This window comes from Scyliorhinus canicula, chromosome 1 (assembly GCF_902713615.1).
Source record: "Scyliorhinus canicula chromosome 1, sScyCan1.1, whole genome shotgun sequence".
Taxonomy (NCBI): Eukaryota; Metazoa; Chordata; class Chondrichthyes; order Carcharhiniformes; family Scyliorhinidae; genus Scyliorhinus; species Scyliorhinus canicula.
The window spans coordinates 198579897-198604595 of NC_052146.1; positions in this window are offsets into that span (position 1 = coordinate 198579897).

Here is a 24699-nt window from a genome sequence, read left to right on the forward strand (position 1 = left end):
ACTCTGTCCCGATCCGGGGTTTCTGTGTGGTCAACCTCACCGTACAAGGCGTTGAATTCAGCGGTTTCCGCCTGTACGTTCTCCCCAACCTCTGTGCTACACTATTACTGGGCCTGAATTGCCAATGTAACCTCCAGAGTCTCACCCTCAAATTCGGCGGGCCCCTACCCCCACTCACCGTTTGCGGCCTCACGACCCTCAAGGTTGACCCTCCCTCCCTCTTTGCCAATCTGACTGCAGATTGCAAGCCCGTCGCCACCAGGAGCAGACAGTACAGCACTCAGGACAAGACCTTCATCAGGTCCGAAGTCCAGTGGCTGCTTCGGGAGGGTATTATCGAGGCCAGCAACAGCCCCTGGAGAGCCCAAGTGGTGGTGGTTAAAACTGGGGAGAAACACAGGATGGTCGTGGACTAGAGCCAGACCATCAATCGGTACACGCAGCTCGACGCGTACCCCCTCCCTCGCATATCTGATATGGTCAATCAGATTGCACAGTACCGGGTCTTCTCAACGATTGACCTTAAATCCGCTTACCACCAGCTCTCCATCCGCAAATCGGACCGCCCCTACACTGCCTTCGAGGTGGACGGTCGCCTCTATCAATTTCTTAGGGTTCCCTTCGGCGTCACTAACGGGGTCTCGGTATTCCAAAGAGAAATGGACCGAATGGTTGACCGGTGCGGACTGCGGGCCACATTTCCGTACTTAGATAATGTTACCATCTGCAGCCATGACCAGCAGGACCATGACACCATGTCATGACACCATGACAACCTTGCCAAATTTCTCCTCACTTATAACAAGGAGAAGTGCGTATTTAGCACGAACCGCTTAGCCATCCTCGGTTACGTAGTCCAAAACGGACTCCTGGGGCCCGATCCCGACCGCATGCGCCCCCTCATGGAGCTCCCCTTCCCCACTGCCACAAGGCCCTCAAACGCTGCCTGGGGTTCGTCTCCTACTACGCCCAGTGGGTCCCACAATACGCGGACAAGGCCCGCCCACTGATACAGGCTACTCAATTTCCCCTCACAGCCAAGGCACAACATGCATTCGCCCGTCACTGACCAACGGTCGGTAGCCTTCATGTTTAACAACACGTAGCGGGGCAAGATCAAATACGATAAAATCTTGAGGTGGAGAACCGAGCTCTCCACCTATAATTACGAGATCTTGTATCGCCCCGGCAAGCTCAACGAGGCCCCAGACGCCCTCTCCCGAGGTACATGTGCCAGCACGCAAGTGGACCAGCTCCGTGCCCTGCACGACAGCCTTTGCCATCCAGGGGTCACTCGGTTGTACCACCTAGTCAAAGCCCGCAACCTGCCCTACTCCGTCGAGGAAGTACGGACAGTCACCAGAGACTGCCAGGTCTGTGCTGAGTGCAAGCCGCACTTCTAACGGCCAGACCGCGCGCGCCTGGTGAAAGCGTTCCGCCCCTTTGAATGCCTCAGTGTGGATTTCAAAGGGCCCCTCCCCTCCACCAACTGCAACATGTATATCCTTAGTGTGGTCGATGAATTCTCTAGATTCCCATTCGCCATCCCATGCCTGGATATGATGTCTGCCACCGTCATCAAGGCCCTCGATTCCATATTTGCTCTGTTCGGTTTCCCCGACTATATCCACAGTGACAGGGGATCATCATTCAAGAGCGATGACCTGCATCAGTTCCTGCTCAGCAGGGGTATCGCCTCCAGCAGGAAGACCAGCTACAACCCCCGGGTAAACGGGCAGGTAGAGAGGGAGAACGGGACGGTTTGGAGGGCCGTCCAGCTGGCCCTACGGTCCAGAAACCTCCCAGCTGCTCACTGGTAGCAGGTCCTCCCGGATGCATTGCACTCCATCCAGTCTCTACTGTGCACTGCCACGAATAACACGCCCCATGAACGTGTTTTTACCTTATCTAGGAAGTCTACATCCGGGGTGTCACTCCCGACTTGGTTCGCAGCTCCAGGGCCGGTCCTACTGCGTAGGCACGTCCGACTCCACAAGGTCGACCCTCTGGTGGACAGGGTATGCCTGCTCCACGCAAACCCCCAGTATGCCTACATGGAGATCCCCGACGGCCGCCAGGATATGGACTCGCTCAGGGACCTGGCTCCCTCGGGTGCCGATCCCACTCCCACACACCTCCCCACCCACGCGCCACCCTCCCCTACCCCGGCGCTCCCAGCATCAGCCCCACCAGGTCCATCCCTCCTTCCCCTGCCCGCGCTAGAGGACATGGAAGATTTTGGCTCGCTCCCGGAGTCATCCAGCCACTGGCCAGCACCAACACCGCCAGCACCAACACCGCCAGCACCGATGCTGTCGACGCCGGCACCGCCTTTACAGACGTCGCCACCACTGTTGCATCGCTCCCAATGAACCATCAGACCACCGGACAGACTTAACCTCTGACGGGCACCGGGTTGCAAGATGGACACTTAATTTTTTCCCCCCTCCCCTCTGTAAATAATTCACGGATTCTGTACATAGTTCCACGTCACCCCCGCCGGACTCATTTTTAACAGGGGGTGAATGTGGTGATCCACCACTGTGTAATTGTGTGTGTGCCTGTATTAGGGGATGTACAGCAGTACCTGTACTACAGGTTCGTCGGTAGCCCCTGCCGGCTAGCTCCGCCCATAGGGAGCCGTATAAATATATATGATTTCTCCTGAGCTGCCATTCTACCAGCTGCAGTCGAAGGATAAACATCTCACTGTAATAAAGCCTCTCTTGTACCTATTCAAGTCTTTAAGTGCAATTGATAGCGCATCATCCCACAAGTTTAAATCGTCATACTTTGCAAAATATTAGAAGAAAGTGTTTGGTGTCCCTTTTCTGTCTATTGATATGCAAGCTGCTGTTTGTATGCAGTGCTGGACATTAATTAGTGGTACGTAGCCCTTTTGGACTCTTTCCAATTGTCGAAAACTGACATTGTATTGGTGGTTTTTACTTGATCTAAGTGAGACTGAATATATTACAGCATTTGAACAGCAGTTTACAAGATCTATTATTTTGCCTTGTTTCTTTGGTTGGGAGTTCTGACTTCCTGTTCCTTGTTCCTAATTCACTCTCTCTGTTGAATCTTGTACACTGAGAGCGCTTCCAAGCCTCTGGATATACCCACAAACAGGAAACTTTTAGCAGAATTCATCAATCCATTCACGTTTTCTTCCGCACTCCCTCCATCCTACCCATGATAATGTGTACAGGCACAAGTCAGTGCATGTGACCCTCTTATTTCTGTCTCCAGTTTCATCACAAACTTCCAGCCTCTGGGTTAATGGCCCATCCTGCAATCAAGTCACAAAACATTGTTATCTTTAATTAGAGGAACAACTATCAAGAAAATTATCAAGATTAGAGAGAAAGAAAATTAAATGGTAGAGAGAGAAAAGAGCTAACATTTCGAGTCCGATGACTCTTTGTCAAAGCTGACAAAGCTTTGACAAAGAGTCATCGGACTCGAAACGTTAGCTCTTTTCTCTCCCTACAGATGCTGCCAGACCTGCTGAGATTTTCCAGCATTTTCCCTTTCGTTTCAGATTCCAGCATCCGCAGTAATTTGCTTTTATCCAGGCTCTCTCACTGATTGACTCTATTGTTCACATAAGAGGATGCCAATGTTTGGCCTTAAATAGAAAATTAACGATCTGGATTTAGTGATGATTACAAGGATAAAATAATTTGCATTTATATAGCACCTTTAATGCAGCGAAGCATCTCCTGTCAGTTTGTAGTGGTGTCCTAACAAAAATGATGTCAAGCCATGAAAGGATAAATTAGTAGTGTAACTAAAGGATTGGTCAAAACATTGGGTTTTAAGGAGGGTCTTAAGGGAGGAAGTAAGGTAGTTATGCTGAGTGAGTTTCAGTGCATAGGCCTCAGCAGTTTAAAGGACAGGCACTGTTGTAAAGCTGTTTGATGTCTCACTAAGAGGTCTGGAGTCTGGTCTGATTAAACATAAACCGCTTATTGGTAATCCATAATTATCTCTATATCCAACATACTGCCATGCATGGGTGCAGTCTCCATGCTGACTCCCTCCAGACTATGTACATACATGTTTACCATCATGTGACTCTCTACATCATATTGTGGGTGGTACTGTTTTCCAGTCCCACATTAACCCTTATTCTGCCCAAATGATCTTATACCACAACCCCCCCCCACAAAGTCTTTACCCAAAAATATTTGCAGAACAATCTTTACTTGCTACCCCTTCTCCCCACTCAAGCATTCAGATGATCTGGAAGTTTGACAACTCCTCCAGATCTCGTTTTGCCACATTTGGAGGAATGGTCTCAGTTATGTTGACTTTGTGGGTTTGGTGTTGAAATTGCAGTACTCTGGGTTTCCAGCACTTGGTTGCCTCCATTTGATTTGCTTCTTCTGCGCTCCTTCGAGTTGCGTTTATCTATTATAGACAACCCGTCTACTTTGTTCACACAGTGGGGGGGCTTATCCTGTTCCTTCCGAAGAAAATGCTCAATCTGTTCTTTCGTAGACTGGACCCAACTGCAAAGCAAGCTCAGGTGATTTCTGGACATAGAACCCCGTGAGGCTGTACATTCCACGCTGTTGACTTTCAGTGATTTCTCCCTGTGAAAACGGAAATCTAAATCCGTCTAGTCTAGTTGCATGGATCAACCACGTCAGACTTAATTAGCTAGTAGCTTTTAAAAAAAGAAATTGGAAAATCCTGTAAGTCAGATTTGTTCCAAACTTTGAAGTGACACCCATAGAACATAGAACATACAATGCAGAAGGAAGCCATTCGGCCCATCGAGTCTGCACCGACCCATTTAAGCCCTCACTTCCACCCAAGACCTGCTTAGCAGCACTCGCCCAGTTATTGATTTGTTGCAGTCCTGTTTTTAATGTGCGAATCAAATTTCCATTAGATTGACAAATCTGTTAGAAAAATACATTGGTTAATCTCATATCGAGGAGAAGATCTAATTAACAGGGTCTGCCATTATTTAAGTTTGGAGAATGTATCTGAATAAACTCCAATTTGAAAGGTTCACAATGAAGTGATAGTTGGTACAGAAAGAAAGATGCAAATACATGTTTAATCTTTTCATGTAATTCTCATATTTCTTAGATAAAAAACACTTGACAGATGAGATTGAATTTGATATCCTTGCTTAAGGAGCTACTTCCTGCGAGAAGTGCAAAGAAGTATTTATTTAATGAACTATGATGTGTGAGGAAAACACATTTTCTCCTGCAATGGATAAGGAAATGACAAATGATGTTCTAGGAATGAATTAGAAGTGTCGATTTCCCCATTTCTGAGCTGAGTTCCTTTCAAATCCTTAACCCACTCTCCCACAAGCATCATGCGACAGCGCACCCTCCCATTCATGGTGAGCAATGCCACCAGGGAGTTAAAAGATTTCAATATAAGTAAATACATGAGTGCTGTCTTAAGGTACAAAAAATTCAAAGAGATAGTAACAAATATGGCATAAATGATTGATTTAACCTGGTCCACCATTAATGAAAGCTTTAACTCCTGTCTGATAGTTTTGTAATGAGTTAGCAGTGTGTTTGATTCACTGGGAAATATGAGATCCAGGCGAGATCTAGTGTCCCCATTCGCCACAGGTGCAAATCCTGTTACAACCGCTAAATCACTTAGGATGGCATGGTGGCAGAGTGGATAGCACTGCTGCCTCACGGCGCCAAGGGCCTATGCTCAATCCCGGCCCTAGATCACTGTCCGTGTGGAGTTTGCACATTCTCCCCGTGTCTGCGTGGGTTTCACCCCCACAACTGAAAGATATGCAGGGTGGGTGGATTGGCCACACTAAATTGCCCCTTAATTGGAAAAAAAGAATTGAGTACTCCAAATGTATTTTTTAAAATGACCGCTAAATCTCCTGAGCGGGCTGAAGCGAGATTTGCGCCGGCGATGTCTCAGTTTGAGATCCTCCCCGGCCCCGGCTGGGACATGATCAAGTTCACGCGCAGAAAGGGAGTAAAGCTGATTTCCATGAATTTAAATAAATTGTAATATAATGAAATGGCTTTACGCCGTAGAGTCCACCCACGACGCATCCTCCTCCATCAGCAGTATGATGTGATGTCGGCGCGAATCACTACTGGTTTTCGAAAGCAAAAGCCAATCGTGATAACCACAGCAGGGGCACGGAGATATATGGAGTCCCTGGGGGATTGAGGGCCGAGACTGGGCAACCTGCTAGTGCCCCCTAGCAGTGCCAAGGGGGTAGTACCAAGTGGGCAGTGTCAAGGGAGCTCTGGCAGGTGGGAACCCTCTTCCATTGCGGGGAGAGGAGAGCCCCAATGCCTGCGAAGGGGGTCATGGCTGTGAAGGGGGAAGAGTGCCCCACTGATACTCCCATGATGGGTCGCCCTAAGTCTTGTGGGTTGATCCTCCGTGTACATGGGAAGGTTGGGGACACTATATTTTAAATGCAGATCAGCGCGCCCTGTAAAGATGGCTCTGGACTTCTAGCAGTTGCACAAAATGTGGCTCAGGCATGAAATCCTTGATTGCCACATTTAAACTCCAGCAAATTGCACTAAAAATATTTACCACCCCTCAGCCTGACCTCCGCAAACCGCATCGTCAAGGGAAAGAGCATAAAAATGGAAAAAAGTCACCCGCCCAAAGGCCAGCAAGGACGAGGGGAGGCAATCCTCAGCCTTGGAGCCGACAGCTACACGAGGGTAGCCCGGACCCGAGGAGGGCCGCCGCCATTGAGTTCTCAGCACAGACCCAGATGCTCGTGGACAGATTTACAGGCTTCATCACCTCCGAACTCTGAAGAACTGAAAAAAGACCCCCGTGGCAGCCACCAAGACAGCAGTGGAGGCTGCGACAGCCCTCGCGAGGGAAGCAATGGCCAAGATGGAGCAGCAGCTTGAGGCCTAAGAGGCGACAGCAAGAGACCTAGAGAAGGCCACCAAGGAAGAAGGGAACCGGACGCAGCACACAAAGCTTCACCAAGCCCCTGGAGGTAGACCGTGTCCACAGATCGCTTCGGCAGCGGCCAAAAGCTGGGAGGCCACTGGGGGCAGAGGTGGCGGGGCAGGGTGGGAAGAGGCAGATGGGAGTTAAATAGAATCTGATCAATAGGGCAGCCGCTACACGAGCGAATAAGCTGGTGTGCAGGACGACAGCGGAGGAGGGAAACTCAAGGAAACCAAATAACAAAAAAGGTGGGCCTGGGGTCACAGGGAGGAGAGTAAAGCTGGGGCGGGGGAACTAAGAAAGGGAATCACAAGGACAAGAGGGTACAAGGGGAGAAACACAGGGGTGGGGAAGAGTAGAGCACTGATTGCAACAGACAACAGGTGGAGATGGCAAAAAAGAGTTGATGGCCATTTTGAAAGGTCCGAAAGCGAGGGCAGGTATGATCGGACAGGGCTGGGTCCACAGTGTGAGTATGGATTACCCCACACAAGGTGGGGGCGGGGTGGGGTAGGGGGGCAGTCACCACCTGCATAGTTGCATGGAATGTGAGGGGCCTCAAGGAGCTGGTCAAATCCAGAGTCCTCGCTGATCTCAAGAGTCTGAGGGTGGACACAGCCTTCCGACAGGAAACACACCCAAGAAAGAGGGACCAACAATGGGTAAGGAAGGGCTTGGGTGGGACAAACGTTTTACTCCTGTTTTGACACCAGGACAAGGTGGGGTGGCCATATTACTTAACAGGACAATTTCATTGATGATGAAAAACACAGTTACGGACCCAGGGAGTTGGGGGAGGTGGGGGAGGAGATGTGATTCGATTTGGTTAGTCGGTTCTTGGAAGGCGCCCTGGTAGTTTTGATAAATATATACGCCCCAAACTGGGATGACGCAAAGTTCGTCAAGAACTCTATGGCCAAGTACAAGACCCACGTTAGACAGTGTCAGGCATGACACGCGAACTGAACACCTTTATGGAGCAGATGGGGGGATGATCTGTTGAGGTTTCACCACCTGACAGAAAAATAATTCTCATTCTTCTCCCACGTGCAGCAGGCCTACTCATGGAACAAAACAATACAGCACAGGAATAGGCCCTTAGGCCCTCCCAGCATGTACCGGTCATGATACTAACCTTGGCCAAAACTCTCAGCACTTCCTTGTGCCATATCCCTATATACCCATCCTATCCATGTATTTGTCAAGATGTCTTTTGAATGCAGTTAATTTATCTGCTTTCACAACCTCCCCAGGCAACGCGTTCCAGGCATTCACCTGGAATGTCAAAAAACTGCCTCGGACATCGCCTCTAAACTTTGCCCCATGGACCTTAAACCTATGACCCCCTGGTTACTGACCCTTCCAGCCTGGGAAAGAATGCCTGCCCGTCCATTTCATCCATGCCCCTCGTAATCTTGTAAACCCCTATCAGGTCACCCCTCAACCTCTGTCTTTCTAATGAAAGCAGTCCGAGTCTATTCAGCGTCTCCACATAGCTAACACCATCCAGACCAGGCAACATCCTGGTAACCTCCTCTGCACACTCTCCAAGGCCTCCACATCCTTCTGGTAATTTGGCAACTAGAATTGTGCGCAAAATTCCAAGTGCGGCCGCGCCAAGGTTCTATAGTTCTATACAGCTGTAGAAGGACTTGCCAGTTTTGATTTCTTTAAGGAGGATTGAAGGGTCACTGAGGGGGGAGGGTGGTGGGGGGTAAGGGGGTTAAAATGGAGATGACAGTGGGAGAAGGGGGCGATCGTGGGGGGGGGGGGGGGGAGTGGGTGTTGGTATTTGTAATGTATTATATTTCTTCTGCTTTTGTTTGTTTTTATGAAAATGCATGAATAAAGTATTTTGTTTTTAAAATCCCTCGCCAATAAGGAATTCAACACTAAAATATCCCAGGCCATCGACGATGATGTATACTGCAACCAGAAACGGGGAGGCCTCACCCTTCACGTTCTGAGAGGCACTGAAGGGGATGATCAGGAGCAAAATTATAGCTTAAAGGGCCCTTAGGGACAGGAAGGAGGGGGACAGCCAAGCACCGGCTGATCGACTCCATACTGGAGGGGGATCGGCAGTACTCCACGGCCCCAACTGTAGAACCGCTGACTGAAAGGAAAAGACTACAGATGGAATTTGACCTGCTCTCCATATGAAAGGCAGTCCACCAACTCTGCCAGGCACGGGGGGTCTTTTACGAACATAGAGACAAGGCTAGATGCATGCTGGCTCACCAGCTGAGAAAACAGGCGGTCGCGAAAGAGATAGCACAAGTTAGGGACAGTAACGGCAGGATGGAGTGGACCCAAACAAGGTCAATAAGGCCTTTACAAACTTTTACTGACCCGGATGGGGTCTTCGGGATGGAACAACCTCTCGACAGACCGGATATATCGGTGGTGGGGGAGGATAGGAAACAAGTACTGGAAGCACCGCTAAGGCTGGGCGAAATCGTGAGTGCACCAACTCCATGCAATCAGAGAATGCTCCGGGTTTCCGGTAGACGTTTACAAAAAATTCTCAGCAGCACTGGCTCCGCACCTACAGGAGTGTTCAATGACTCGCTATCGAAGGGGGCCCTGCCGCCCACGCTGGCCCAAGCCTCAATCTCATTGATCCCCAAAAAGGACAAAGACCCGACTGAGTGTGGATCCTACCGACCCATCTCTCTCTTAAATACTGCACTGCATCTGTTTGAAGTAAACTGTGGTTTTAATAGTCTTACAACTAAGCCAGCCTGTGACCAGAGGAACTGAGAGCAGGCTTACGGCTGCAGTGCTTTATACTTCCGGTTACTGGGAGGAGCCATGGGCGGAGCCAAGGGTGGAGCCCAGTACAAACTCCTCATCTCCCCCTATGGGCAGAGCCGCATAACGGCTCGTATACAGAGCCCACAAGTACACAATACATGCAAGGCAATACAGTGTGAATTACGATGGCATATAATTCACCACATTCACCCCCTGTAAAAAATCAAGTCCGGCGGGGGTGACGGGTCTACAAATTGAGCTGGTCCGGAGGCCGAGTCGTTCTTTGGGATCGGTGAAGCACCGGGGTTGCAGCCTCTTCGGGTGGCTGGGTGGTGGCGGTCGGTGAGGGTACGATGGTGGACTCCGGGGGTGATTCGGTCTGAGCTTCGTACCCGACCGGTGCGACGGGCAACGGGGAGAGCAGGAAACCTATGGGCGCGGGGGCGCGGAGCACGGGCGGTGGACCTATAGGTGCGGGGGCGCAGGGTGCGGAGGGTTGAGTGGGGTGCAGTGTGAGGGGTACCTCGGTGGTAGTGGTGGTGGAGTTGGATCCTGCAGGTGCCAGGTCCCGGAGGGATACAGTGTCCTGACGGCCGTCAGGGTATTCGATGAAAGCATATTGCGGGTTCGAGTGGAGTAGGAGCATTCTTTCTACGAGTGGATCAGTTTTGTGTGCCCGGACGTGCTTCCGGAAGAGAACCGGGCCCGGTGTCTTCAACCAAGCTGGGAGCGAAACCCCCCTGGTAGTGCCCCTAGAAAAAGCAAATAGCCGCTCGTGAGGGGTCTGGTTGGTGGCTGTACATAGGAGGGACCTAATAGCATGGAGCGCATCGGGGAGGGCCTCCTGCCAATGGGAGGTCGGGAGATTCCAGACCATCGCGTTCTCCCTCTCCACCTGCCCGTTCCCCCTGAGGTTATAGCTGGTAGTCCTGCTCGAGGCGATGCCCTTGTCGAGCAGGTACTGACGCAGCTCGTCACTCATAAAGGACGAACCCCTGTCGCTGTGTACGTAGCTGGGGAAACCGAACAGGGTGAAGATACTGTGCAGGGCTCTGATGACTGTGTGGGAGGTCATATCGGGGCACGGGATGGCAAACGGGAAGCGGGAGAACTCATCGATGATGATCAGCAAGTACACATTTCGATTGGTCCAGGGGAGTGGCCCTTTGAAATCGATGCTCAGGCGTTCAAAGGGTCGGGATGCCTTTACAAGGTGGGCCTTGTCTAGTCTATAGAAGTGCAGTTTGCTCTCCGCGCAGAGCAGGCAATCCCTGGTGATGGCTTTTACCTCCTCGGTGGAGAAAGGCAGATTTCGGGCTTTGATGTAGTGGGCGAGCGGGGTGCCCCCGGGTGGCAGAGGTCATTGTGGATAGCTTTCAGGCGGTCGTCTTGCGCGCTGGCGAACGTGCCACGGGACAGGGCATCTGGGGGCTCGTTGAGTTTCTCTGGTCGACACATAATATCATAATTGTAGGTGGAGAGTTCGATCCTCCACCGCAGGATTTTATCATTTTTAATTTTGCCCCTTTGTGAGTTGTCAAACATGAAGGAAACCAATCTTTGGTCGGTGATGAGGGTGAACCTCCTACCTGCGAGGTAGTGCCTCCAGTGTCGTATAGCTTCCGCGATGGCTTGGGCTTCCTTTTTGACTGAGGAGTGTCGAAGTTCCGAAGCGGAGAGGGTTCGGGAGAAAAAAGCGACTGGTCGGCGCCGGCGTCACCCTGGCGTCGGAGGCCGCTCCTCACCCCTATTCTTCCCCCCCCCGGGGAGCTAGGAGCGGCGGCGCGTGAATTCCGAGCACCCGGCCTTGACGCTTGCGTCAAAACGGGAATGACGCGGCCGGCGCGCCTAAGTGACGTCAGCCGCGCATGCGCAGGGGCGGCAGAGGGAAAAGAGTGCGTCTTTTAGAGACGCCGGCCCAACAATCGGAGGGCACCGATCGTGGGCCAGAAATCTACCGAGCACGCCCGTGGTGCTGGTCACGCCGGCAGCGACCAGGTGTGGTTGGCGCGGCATGAACCGGTCGGGTTCGGCAGGCCGCTCGGCCCATCTGGGCCGGAGAATCGTCGATCGCCGTTAGAAACGGCGAGCGGCGATTCTCCGAGCGGCCTGTCGCAAAACGCGACACGCCATTTTGGGGGGTGGTGGGAGAATCGCGGGGGATGCCAGGGCGGCGTGGCGTGATTCACCCGCCCCTCCCGCGATTCTCCCACCTGGCGTGGGGGGGCGGAGAATCGCGTCAATAGTTTGGCCTCCTTCAGCCCAATACAACACAAAATAATGGTGAATACGCTGGAACAATTTTGGCACAACTGCTAGCCAGTGTTACTTTTGATTAGTAAATCATCTTACTTGAAGTATGATCTGTTCACTAAACCATAAAAGAGCATTGAGGCAAATTATATTCTGCTTTCACATATTTGTTCATCTGCTATTTCAATCAGTGAATTCAAATTTGTGCAATAATTAATTTTGTTCCTTAATGCTCCCCAATCTATTTAATTGTTCAGTAAGAAGTCTTACAACACCAGGTTAAACACCAATAGTTTTGTTTCAAACACTAGCTTTCGGAGCTCTTTATTCACCTGAGGAAGGAGCAGTGCTCCGAAAGCTAGTGTTTGAAACAAACCTGTTGGACTTTAACCTGCAGTTGTAAGACTTCTTAATGTGCTCTCCCCAGTCCAACGCAGGCACCTCCTCATCATATTTAATTGTAGCACAGGTTTTCAGACCTGACATCTAGTCAGCCTTCAACCTAACCATGCGAGGCTCAGAATTAAAAAAAATTTCAAAAACATTTTGCAGTTAAATTCACATTCTCTCCAGAGCAATAACATCCTTCCTGTAATGTGGCGACCAAAACTGCACACGACACTCCAGTTGTGGCTTCACCAGTCATTTATACAATTCTAACATTATTATCCTTCCTTTTATATTCTATACCTCTGCCAATGAAGGGGACATTGCAATGCTTTCTTAACAACCTAGGTAATTTGGACATTCTGAATTCTCCCTCCGTGTACACGAACAGGCGCCGGAATGTGGCGACTAAGGGCTTTTCACAGTAACTTCATTGCAGTGTTAATGTAAGCCTACTTGTGACAATAAAGATTATTATTATTAACATCAAAAGGGAGCACTACCCAATTCCGAAGAGGGAAGAAATAACGTTCGAGATGGCTGGAGCGACATGTTTCAGCAGGTTGGAAGTGTCGCAAGGTTTCTGGCAGCTCAAGCTAGACAAAGCTTGATGATACTGTCGGGGTTGAGGGATTCCAGCGGGGCGGCCTGTGTGAGCTCGCACATCGGCAGATGCTCTCTGAGCATTTACAGGACACAGTGAGCAGTCAGCAGTGTGAACAGCCTGAAGCCTGTAAGTAGCACAAGAGGGATGCATTTAAATCTACATACTTTAGAAATAACGGTCTGAGTCAGGCCACTCCGATCCTGAGGAGGACACCCCGAGTCCACAGACTTAGCACCAAGTCATTCCCGCTACTCCCCCCCCCCCCCCCCCCACCCCCCTCCCAGCGAGGCCGACACGATTTAAAAGTTTTTGAGAGTTCTTTCACCCTCACAGTCCCCCTCAACAGCCATGGCGCCCAGGTCCCGCTCGTAAATACTTGCACCAATTCGCACCCGTGTGACATCTGCCTGAGCGGGGTGGAGCATCACGGAGGAGTGGAGCATACAGCATCCAACCCGTTAATGAAACTTAAATCCATGCAAATGACGGTTTTGCATGGACCCACTGGTGCAGGACGTGAAACTCACTAACACTACAAGCGGGGGACTGGAGTACGGTGTCAGAATCGGCGCCGGGCGCATATCACGATTTTTCCATTGCGTACTATTCTCTGCCTGATCACAATTCTAGTTGCCAATATTGGGAGACGGAGAATTCGGCCCCTGGTCTGAGAACTCCACTGAACACGTCGGTTTTCATCAGAGCCTGACACTGACAAATTTGGGGGAATTTCCGCCCTGTGACATAAATGCCAAATTAAACTCTACCAACAGGAACCAGAAAGTAAAATTGCCAGCAAAAAGACAATCATGGCTATGAAAGTTATCCCTTGGAATCTTGTTAGTAAGTTACGTTGGGTTTTTGCTCACTATCAATGACAGTTCCTTAACAAGTTAATTAACAAATACTTTTTGTTTTATTTTCAAGTGCTGCACTAGTTATGAATTAGTAAACTGTGCTGCAATATCTATTCAGTAAATTCTAAGCATGAAAGGGATAATGGATTATTTGAAAAACTGATCCAGATGCATGTTGTCAAGGCAATGCTTTGTTTGAAGTACAATGCCTGAAGACACTGCTCTTGACTTTCTATGTACATAACAATTTTCAAGGGCATATTGTCAGAGACAAGAGAAGAAACGGAATCTGTTCAACATCAGAAAGGTTTCTTAAGCAAATTTTACAATGTCTCTGTTAACTGTCTACAAACTGGGCTCAACTTATTTTTAATCTTCCTTTGACACAAGTTTGTTAAAGAGTTCAAAATTAATAGGAGGCAGAACTGGAAAATGTATTAGAGTTTGTTGAAACTTAAAATTGAAATGAATACAAGTAAAGGGATTAATATATATCTTTAGGATAATTTAGAAAGGACCATAGGGTATTGAAGAGATGGAACAAGTCAGAAGAAGTGAGGTGCAATTCATCAGTGTTCATACCTTTTCGTTTCAGGTCACACTTTCAACCAGTATCTTGTTTGAAGATCATTCTCAGCAATGATACAGCAGAGGGCAGCATGGTGGCGCAGTGCTTAATGCCTCACGGTGCTGAGGACCCAGGTTGGATCCCGGCCCCGGATCACTGTCCATGTGGAGTTTGCGCATCTCCCCCCCCCCCCCCCCCCGGTGTCTGCGTGGATCTCACACCCATAGTGGATTGGCCCTTAATTGGAAACATTTTTAAGAAAGTACTGATATAGCAGATGGTTCCATGTAGAGATAAGGGGGTGGATTCTCCACTGCCTGCCGCTGGTACCGGGCATCCTGATCCGATGGAGAATGGAGCGTCAGCCGAAAAACTGGATCAGTGCTGTGATGTTCTGTTTCCTTAGGAAGGATGGCTCGGATGTGTAGTGTTCAACAAAGAACATCGAGCTATGTAAATTAACAACGCCGATTTATCAACACTACTTTAAACTAGATTCAAACATATTCCTCAGTACAAATGTTGCTAAACTAAACTGCTATAACTATATCTACAGAACTTTCCAATACATGACTACTCTACCTCACGCTGAAACACCTCCCCGAATCAAGGGTTGTCACATGATCTTACATGACTGCTGTTGAGCACCATCTGGTGGTTTAGATGTATTTACATGAAATTGTTAAACCAGCGATTTGCATGGATATTAATCTCACACCAGAAGGCATTCCAAGAGGTCAAGCGATGGTTGTCATCTGAGATGCTGCTGATACACATTTGACGTGCTACGCATTCCCTTATGAAGTAGAAGTTCATGCCCACTGGATGCCCGATGGGTCAGAGTGGTCGATAGCATCTCGCACACGAGCTGACGCTAAGTGGAACTACACCCAAATTGAGAAGGAGCGTTTTGTGAGGGCCACGAAGAATCCAGCAAGATTCTTCAGGATACAAAGAAATAACATTTATTTAGAATAACATATATATACAACAGCAGCAGCAACTTCCCTTGCTGCCCACTCCTCTCTCTCTCTGGTTCCAAACTGGACAGCTCTACCTATGCAGGGGGTCTGCTAATGGTTTCTTCGCCCCCCTCATTGGGGAAGCTCATACTCCCATAGGATTGTGGGATTGTCATTGTCCCCAGCCAGTGGGAAGCAGGCAGGTTATAACATCCCTCCCCCCCAAAGTCCAAGGAATCCACCGAAGACCCTGGCGAAGGAGGGTGTCGGACTCGTTTTGCCGCAGGCCAGACACCATTTGCACGAGACGCTGGATTGGGCGACGTGTAACGAGACAGAGACCACCGCTTCCATGATGAACGGCGTAACGGTTATACATCCATGGCCCGTGGGCCCGAGGATTTCCCCTCTGAGGTATCTTGTGTCTCCATCTTGGAGTCAGAGTCTGCTGCCTCCGTCATCTCGGCGTCTCTATCTCCACGCGGTTCTGTCATGACCTGCGCAGGCTTTGAGTGAGGCACCAGAGGAAGATTGTGAGGAATACTTTCCATTGTGTCTGGTCTCTGCGGCTGTAGAAATGAGCTCCTGGGGCGGGCAATCTTTGGCAGGGATAGTCTTCTGGACTGAACGTGGTCTACATGTTTGCGCTGGAGACGTTTCTGGGCTTGTACCTGGTAAGAGATAGGGCTCGTTTGGCTAAAGATTACGCCAGGGACCCACTGAGCACCATCAGCAAAATTCCAAACGAACACTTGGTCACTGGGCGCAAACTGCCGAATCGGCCGATGCCGAGAAAAGCCATGTCCCTGCCGTTCTTGTGTGCGGCGTACTTTTGCGCCAATGTCCGGCAAAACCATGCTTAGGCAGGTGCAAAGTCTCCGGCCCATTAGGAGTTCTGCGGGAGCTACCCCAGTCACCGCATTGGGGGGTGGTCCTATATGAAAACAAAAAACGAGCCAGTCTCGTGTCCATCGACCCGGAAGACTGCTTCTTTAGGCCTCGTTTGAATGTCTGCACTGCGCGCTCCGCCAACCCATTTGAAGCCGGGTGGTATGGAGCGGTGCAGATATGGCGTATGCCGTTCATCTTCATGAACCTTGCAAACTCCTCACTTGTGAATGGAGTGCCGTTGTCCATGACCAGCACCTTGGGGAGGCCATGCGTACTGAAAGACAAACGCATCTTCTCGATTGTTGCCCAGGACGTTGTGCCAACCATCTTATGCACCTCTAGCCATTTAGACTGGGCGTCGATTAATAGAAGGAACATGGATCCTTGAAAAGGGCCGGCGAAATCCGCATGCAAGCGCGCCCAAGGCTGCCCTGGCCATTCCCAGTGATGTAGGGGCGTGGCCGGCGGAAGCTTCTGATGCTCCTGGCAAATGGAGCAGTTTTGGGCCACCTTCTCAATGTCGGTGTCGAGGCCTGGCCACCAGACATAACTCCAGGCCAACATTTTCATTATGATCACACCTGGATGCCCATTGTGCAAGTCTCTCAGTATCAGCTCCTGTCCTTTTTCCAGGACAATCACACGCGTCCCCCACAAAAGGATGCCGTCTTCCACGCTGAATTCGGACAGCTTGGAGGAAAATGCCCGCAACTCGCCTGGGAGCTGTCTATGCTGCCCACCATACAGGACTATGTGCCGAACCTTTGACAGGACTGGCTCCGTCTGGGTCCACTCACGGATCTGTGATGCCATGACAGGCAAGGTGTCCATAAAATTTAGGGTTGCAACCACCTCACCGGTCGTGGGGGTCGACATGGGGCCGGTCGATAAAGGCAATCAGCTCAGTGCGTCGGCATACCCTATCTGGGTTCCTGGTTTGTGCTCCAGAGAATACTCGTATGCAGTGAGCAACAAAGCCCAGCGCTGGATCCGTGTGGAAGCAATTGGCTTAACCTCTCTGAAAAGTCCCAACAGGGGCTTATGATCAGTCACGATAGTGAAGTGGTGGCCATACACGTACTGGTGGAAATGTTTCACCGCAAAGACCACTGCCAGGCCCTCCTTCTCGATCTGCGCGTACTTTTTTTCCGTTGCAGTCAATGTGCGGGAGGCGAAAGCTATCGGCCGCTCGGCCCCGTTCTCCATCTTGTGGGACAGGACGGCCCCAATACCATACGGGGATGCATCACATGTGACGAGCAAAGGCTTTCCAGTATCATAGGGGGTTAGTAACCCAGAAGACGACAATTGTTGTTTTACCCGCCGGTAAGCGGTTTCTTGCGGCTGACCCCAAACCCAGGTGTGATTCCTCTTTAGCAGAAGGTGCAACGGGGCCAGCGTAGTTGCCAGATTGGGGAGGAACTTCCCGTAATAGGTTACGAGGCCGAGAAACGAACAAAGATGTAAAGTGTCAGTCGGGGCGGGGGCCTGTTGAATTGCGCACACATTCTCTGCGACGGGGTGCAAACCTTTGCGGTCCACCCGATAACCCAGGTAGACTACTTCCTTCGCCTGAAAGACACATTTTGTGCGACGTAAACGGACTCCAGCCGCCGAAAAGCGTCTAAGGACAGCCTCCAAATTTTCCAAATGTTCCTGCTCCGACGTCCTGTGATCAAAACGTCATCTAAGTAGACAGCAACACGCGGTAAACCTCTCAAAATGCCCTCCATAACACGTTGAAAAATAGCGCAGGCAGAGGATACTGCAAAGGACAAACATGTATATTCATACAGGCCCCTGTGTGTATTAATCATTACATATGGCCGGCAGGCAGGGTCCAGCTCCAACTGTAGGTAGGCGTGACTCAGATCTAATTTCGTGAACGAGAGTCCGTCTACAAGCTTCGCGTAGAGATCCTCTATGCGAGGCATTGGATATCGGTCGAGCCGGGAAGCCGTATTCACTGTAAGTTTATAGTTGCCGCACAAGCGAACTATGGCATCTGGCTTCATTACAGATACAATTGGCGCTGCCCAGTCAGCGAAATGGACGGGCCTGATGATACCCAAAGTCTCCAAACGAGTGAGCTCCCCTTCTACCTTCTCGAGCAAGGCGCGCCCGGAAATAGCGCGGCGCGGCTCCTGGTTCGACTTGGATACGGGCTACGGCCCCTTTTATTTTCCCCAAACCAGGCTGGAATACATCTGGGTATCGTCCTAGCACCTCAGTCAAACCTCCAGAATCTGTTTGGAGGATTTGCTGCCACTGCAACCAATGGAGCAACCAGTCCCGACCCAACAGGCTGGGCCCATGGCCGCGCACCACGATAAGTGGGAAATGCCCCTCCTGGCATCCATAAACAACAGGGGTCATCATAGTTCCTGCAATGTCCAATGGTTCCCCCGTGTAGGTGGCCAACCTGGCCTGTGTGTCGGTTAATGCAAGGGTCTGTATACCCTGCTTGATGCAGTCGAATGTCCTCTGGGCGATCACGGAGACGGCTGCGCCAGTGTCCAACTCCATCTCAAACGGGTAAGAAGGAAAGAGCTGCTTGAACAGGAGAGTTTTCATGGTGTGCCACAGGATAAGATGGCGGAGAGCAAAGGGGACGCTCTGCCTGCCCAGGGGGTCAATGGAGCAGTTAATAGAGTTCCGTAATGGAAAGTTCTTCCAGCAGAGGAAGGAGGCCCTGGAAGACCTGGCCAAGGTGATGGAGTCGAGGATCAAGAGAGTGGAGCAGAGGCTGGAGTCCCAGGGCTGGGCTATCCAAAAAGTGGATGAGGCGGAGGGGGTGGTTGGGGGGGCATGAGGAGCAGCTGGCCTCGTTGGTGGCTGAGGAAAGAGAAAAAGCTTGTGTGCCCTGTCCTTTTATATGGGTAGCCCCCTTGTGGTAGTGTCACTCTGGGTGTCTTGATTGTCCATTAGTCGTGTCCTATTCTATGTGTTCATTAGCTGTATGTCTGCATCTCATGACATCTCCGGTGCTCCCTCTAGTGTGTACTTAGTCTTAGTGTATTTACATTAACCCCTTGTGTATTTACAGTGATGCGTATCACTACACTGCCGATCGCCAGCCGAGCAGGATTCGCCGGCGTGCGTTTAGGGAAGCGAAAGCACAGGCGTTGGCCCCCTTCCCCACGTGTAACTCTGGCTGCTCCGATACCCCGAAGATTGCCACTGTCAGGCATGGCTTCACCCTCACCTCCACAACTTGGGGCAGCAGGGTAGCATGGTGGTTAGCATAAATGCTTCACAGCTCCAGGGTCCCAGGTTCGATTCCCGGCTGGGTCACTGTCTGTGTGGAGTCTGCACGTCCTCCCCCTGTGTGCGTGGGTTTCCTCCGGGTGCTCCGGTTTCCTCCCACAGTCCAAAGATGTGCGGGTTAGGTGGATTGGCCATGCTAAATTGCCCGTAGTGTCCTAATAAAAGTAAGGTTAAGGGGGGGTTGTTGGGTTACGGGTATAGGGTGGATACGTGGGTTTGAGTAGGGTGATCATGGCTCGGAACAACATTGAGGGCTGAAGGGCCTGTTCTGTGCTGTACTGTTCTATGTTCTAACCTTGGACATTGCCTCGGAGAAGGCTGTCCAGAACCCAGCAAGCTTGGGACAAGCCCAAAACATGTGGGTGTGGGGTGCCCCACTGCCTCTTTGTGGAGGAAGTGCTTCATTTGGAGGTGTCTCAATTCCTGTCCTTTTGCTAGTTTCCACTTCCTCATCAGTTCGTCCGGTGTCGCCAGTCTGCGCCCTACGCAGAAGTCCACGACCGTCAGTATGCCCCGTCCCGCCTCCATCTTTTGAAGGTGGTATCTAGCATGGCTGGGGGGAATCTGTGATTGCCGCTGATGGGGGCCATGGGAGACATTTTGGTTATCCCGAAGTGCTGTCTCAACTGTGTCCACGTTCTCTGCGTGGCCGCTACCACTGGGCTCGTTGTGTACCTTGTTGAGGAGGATGGGAGTGCTGCTGTGACCAGGGCCTGGAGGGTTGTTCCTTTGCAGGATGCCTCCTCCGTTTGTACCCAATTTTTGTTGGGTTCTTGTAACTATCCCCTCACTTTTTCTGCCGTTGCTGCCCAGTGGTAGTATTGTAGGTTTGGTAGAGCCAGGCCCCCTCTGACTTTCCCTCTTTGCAGCGTCGGTTTGGGAATACTCGGGTTCTTGCCCCCCTGACACAAACGCCATGATTAACCTGCCTGTGTTTTGGAAAAAGGCCTTGGGGGTGAAGATCGGGATGGATCTAAACAGGAAGAGGAACCTTGGCAGTACGTTCATCTTGATCGTCTGCACTCTTCCCGCCAGGGAGAGTGGGAGTGAGCCCCACCATTGAAGGTCTTTTCTTACTTCCTCCCATCAGGCTGGTCAGGTTCCACTTGTGGATCTGTGTCCAGTCTCTGGTTATTTGGATCCCCAGGTAACGGAATCTCTTCTGGGCCGTTTTGAACTGGAGCCCCTTCAGCTCTGTCCCTCCCCCTTTTGGGTTCACTGGGAATGCCTCGCTTTTGCCCAGGTTATGTTTGTAGCCTGAGAAGGTTCCAAACTCTTTCAGTATTTGCAGCATTACCTTCAGTCCCTCCTGTGGCTTTGAGACATAGAGGAACAGGTCATCTGCACAGAGTGAAACTCTGTGCTCTCTGTCTCCTCTCCAGATTCCCTTCCAGCTTTTCGCCTCCCGCAGGGTTATCGCCAGGTGTTCGATCGCTAGCGCGAACAAGAGTGGGGACAGGGGTCAGCCCTGTCTTGTTCCTCTCTGTAGTTGGAAGTATTCAGAGTTGGTGGTGTTAGTTCGGACACTCGCTTTGGGAGCGTTGTACAGGAGCCTCACCCAGGCGGTGAACCCCGCTCCTAGCCCAAACCGTTCCAGTACCTCGAGGAGGTAGCTCCATTCGACTCTGTCAAAGGCCTTTTCTGCGTCCAGGGAGACGATCACCTCTGGTGTTCTCTCCCCGGCGGGGGGGGGGTGTGTCATTGTCACATTCAGCAGCTGTCTGATGTTCGTTGTGAGCTGACTACCCTTGACAAAGCCCATTTGGTCCTCTGCGATCACCTCTGTCACGCAACCCTCCAGAATTTTGGCCAGGACCTTTGCGAGTATTTTCCCGCCCACATTCAGCAGTGAAATGGGTCTGTATGATCCACATTCCGTCAGGTCTTTATCTTTTTTGGGTATTACTTTGAGGAGTTTTTGATGGCAGGGTTTCCGGAGGGCATGATTTTCATGGGGGAGCATCGAGGGTGAGTGCACATTTTGTTGCTCTTTAGGGGGTACGGACGGGGGGGGGTGAGGGGAATTGGGGGTTGCAGCGAGGTTGGAGGCCTTGGGCGGGGACCACCATGCTAGCTGGGTGGGCTAGTTAATGGGAGTGCAGTGCGGGGTTAACATAGAACATACAGTGCAGAAGGAGGCCATTCGGCCCATTGAGTCTGCACCAACCCACTTAAGCCCTCACTTCCACCCTATCCCCGTAACCCAATAACTCCTCCTCACCTTTTTTGGTCACTAAGGACAGTTTAGCATGGCCAATCCACCTAACCGGCACGTCTTTGGACTGTGGGAGGAAACCGGAGCACCCAGAGGAAACCCACGCAACAACAGGGAGCACGTGCAGACTCCGCACAGACAGTGACCCAGCAGGGAATTGAACCGCTGTGAAGCCACAGTGCTATCCACTTGTGCTACCGTGCTGCCCCACTTCTGCTACCGTGCTACCCCTTGTTGTCAGGTGGTCGGTGCAGGGGGGTGGGGATAATGTTTTGTTTAAGGGGGTGGGGGGGTTGCTGACAAGGATGTGTCACCGATGGCAAGGGATCAATGATGGTGGACATCCAAGGGTGGGCCTGCGGGGTCGTGTGACATGGGCCGGGAGCTGACCCAAGAGGGGATGTGGCTGTTCGGCAGGGGAGCGGGGCGGGGGAGCCCCTCTGTCCAGTGCACATGGAACTTGAGGGAGCTGAATGGGTCAGTCAAACGCTCACGTTTGTTCGCGCACCTGAGGAATCTGAAAGCAGACATGGCCTTTTTGCAGGAGACACTTAAAAGTAAGGGACCAGACAACATTGAGGAGGGGATGGGAAGGGCAGGTGTTCCACTCGGGATTGAATATGAAGTCAAGATTGGTGGTGGTGCTGGTGAATAAGCGGGTCGCATTCGAGGTGGGGAACATTGTGGCAGATTCAGGGGGGAAGTTCGTGATGGTGAGTGGGAAGCTGGAGGGGCTGCCGTTGGTGCTGGTAAATGTTTATGCCCCAAACTGGGGTGATGTAGATTTCATGAGGTGGGTGCTGACGAATATTCCTGACGTGGATTCACACCGGTTGATCATGGGGGGTGATTCTAATACGGTTATCAAGCCATGCTTGGACCCAAGGTTGGAGAAGGTGTCAGCAGTGGCGAAGAAGCTGAAGGGGTTTATGGAGCATATGGGGGTGGGGGTGGCTGGGTGGGCGGTGGACCCGTGGAGGTTCGGGAAAGCAGAGGAATTTTCGTATTTCTCCCACGTGCACCGGATGTACTCCCGGATTGACTTTTTCGAGTTGGACAAGATGTTGCTGGTGGGGATGGGGGACTCGGAGTATTCCGTGATCATGGTCTCTGACAACCCACCTCATTGGGTGGATTTGCAGGTGGACTGGGGGGTCAGCGCACACAGTGGAGACTGGATGTGGGGCTGTTGGCGGAGGAGGAGGTGTGTGAATGGGTGAAGATTGCCATTCGGGAGTTGGAGTTGAACAACACGGGAGGAGGTCACGGATGCCACGTTGTGAGAGGCACTCGAGGCAGTGGTCAGGGGGGAGGGAGTTCATCTCAATCGGGCGCACAGGAAGAATGCAGAGCATGCGGAGATGTCAAGGCTCACTGATGAGATCCTGAGGGTGGATAGGAGGTATTCGGAGACCCCAGAGGCAGGGCTGTTGAAGGAGTGGCAGAGGCTTCAGATGGAGTTTGGATTAGTGTCCACGGGGAAGGCAGTGGGGCAGTTACGGAGGGCCAGAGGGGCAGTGTATGAGCATGGGGAGAAGGCGAGCAGGATGTTGGCCCATCAGTTGAGGAAGCAAGAGGCGGCGAGTGAGATTGACAGAATAAAGGACGATAAGGGTATGGTGGTGTTGGACCCGGAGGAGGTGAATGGCGTGTTTGAGGCGTTTTATAGGAGGCTATACGAGTTGGAGCCCCCGGCCAGGAGGAGATGCGGTGGGTTTTGGACGGACTGGGGTTTCCCAGGGTGGACGAGGAGCTGGTGCAGGTATTGGGGGCCCCAATTGGGTTGAGGGAGGTGATGGAGAGCATGGGGGCAATGCAGGCAGTGAAGGCCCAGGCCGGATGGGTTCCCAGTGGAGTTCGATAAAAAGTTTGGGGCCACTGCTGGTGAGGGCGTATAATGATACAATGGAGAGGGAGGAACACGCCCTACATTGACACAGGCTTCCATCTCCTGATATTGAAAAAGGACAAGGATCCCGAGCAGTGTGGGTCGTTCCACCCAATGTCTTTATTGAACATAGAGGCCAAGTTGTGGGCGAAAGTTGCGAATAAAGGTCTGTGTCCCGGGGGTGATAGGCAAGGACCAAATAGGTTTTGTAAATGTTGCGCAGTTGGCGGCGAATGTGAGGAGACTGCTCAATGTAATCATGATGACTTCGGAGGGGCAGGAGGGCAGGAGGTGGAGATGGATGAGGAGAAGGCATTTGACCTGGTGGCTTGGCAGTATTTGTGGGAGGAGGTGCTGGGGCGGTTTGGGTTTGGACAGGGGTTTGTGAACTGGGTCTGGTTGCTATATAACGTGCCAGTCGGACCGAGTGAGATATTTTGAGCTGCATCGGGGGATGAGGCAGGGGTATCCGTTCTCCCCGCTCCTCTTTCTTTTGGTGACAGAGCCGCTAGCAATGGCACATAGCGAGTCGGGGGACTGGAGAGGGATTGTGCGGGAGGGCGCCGAACTTAGGGTCTCGGTGTATGTGGTGACCTGCTGTTATACATTGTGGATCCATTGGGGACATTATCGGGAGTTTGGAGGAATTTGACGAATTCTCCGGGTACAAGTTGAATATGGGAAAGAGCGAGGTGTTCCTGATTGAAACGGGCAGGAGAGGTGATATGGGCAGCTGCCATTTAAGGTAGTGGGAACAAGATTTAGGTACTTGAGCATCTTGGTACTTGGGCATCAAGCTGAACTTGACTCGGTTTGTGGAGCAGATGAGGGGGGACTTTAAGAGGTGGGATGTGCTCCCTCTATTGCTGACGGGGTGGGTGCAGACAGTAAAAATGATGGTGCTGCCAAAGTTTCTATTCATATTTCAGAACCTCCCAATCTTCATTGTGAAGTCATCCTTCAAGAAGGTCAATGCGCTGATCTCTGGGTTTGTGTGGGTGGGGAAGACCCTGCGAGTTAAGTGGGCTTTCCTGGAGCGGGGGCGAGGAGTGGGGGGGGGGGGGGGGGGGGGGGGGGGGGGGGGGGGGGGTGGGGGGGGGGGGGGGGG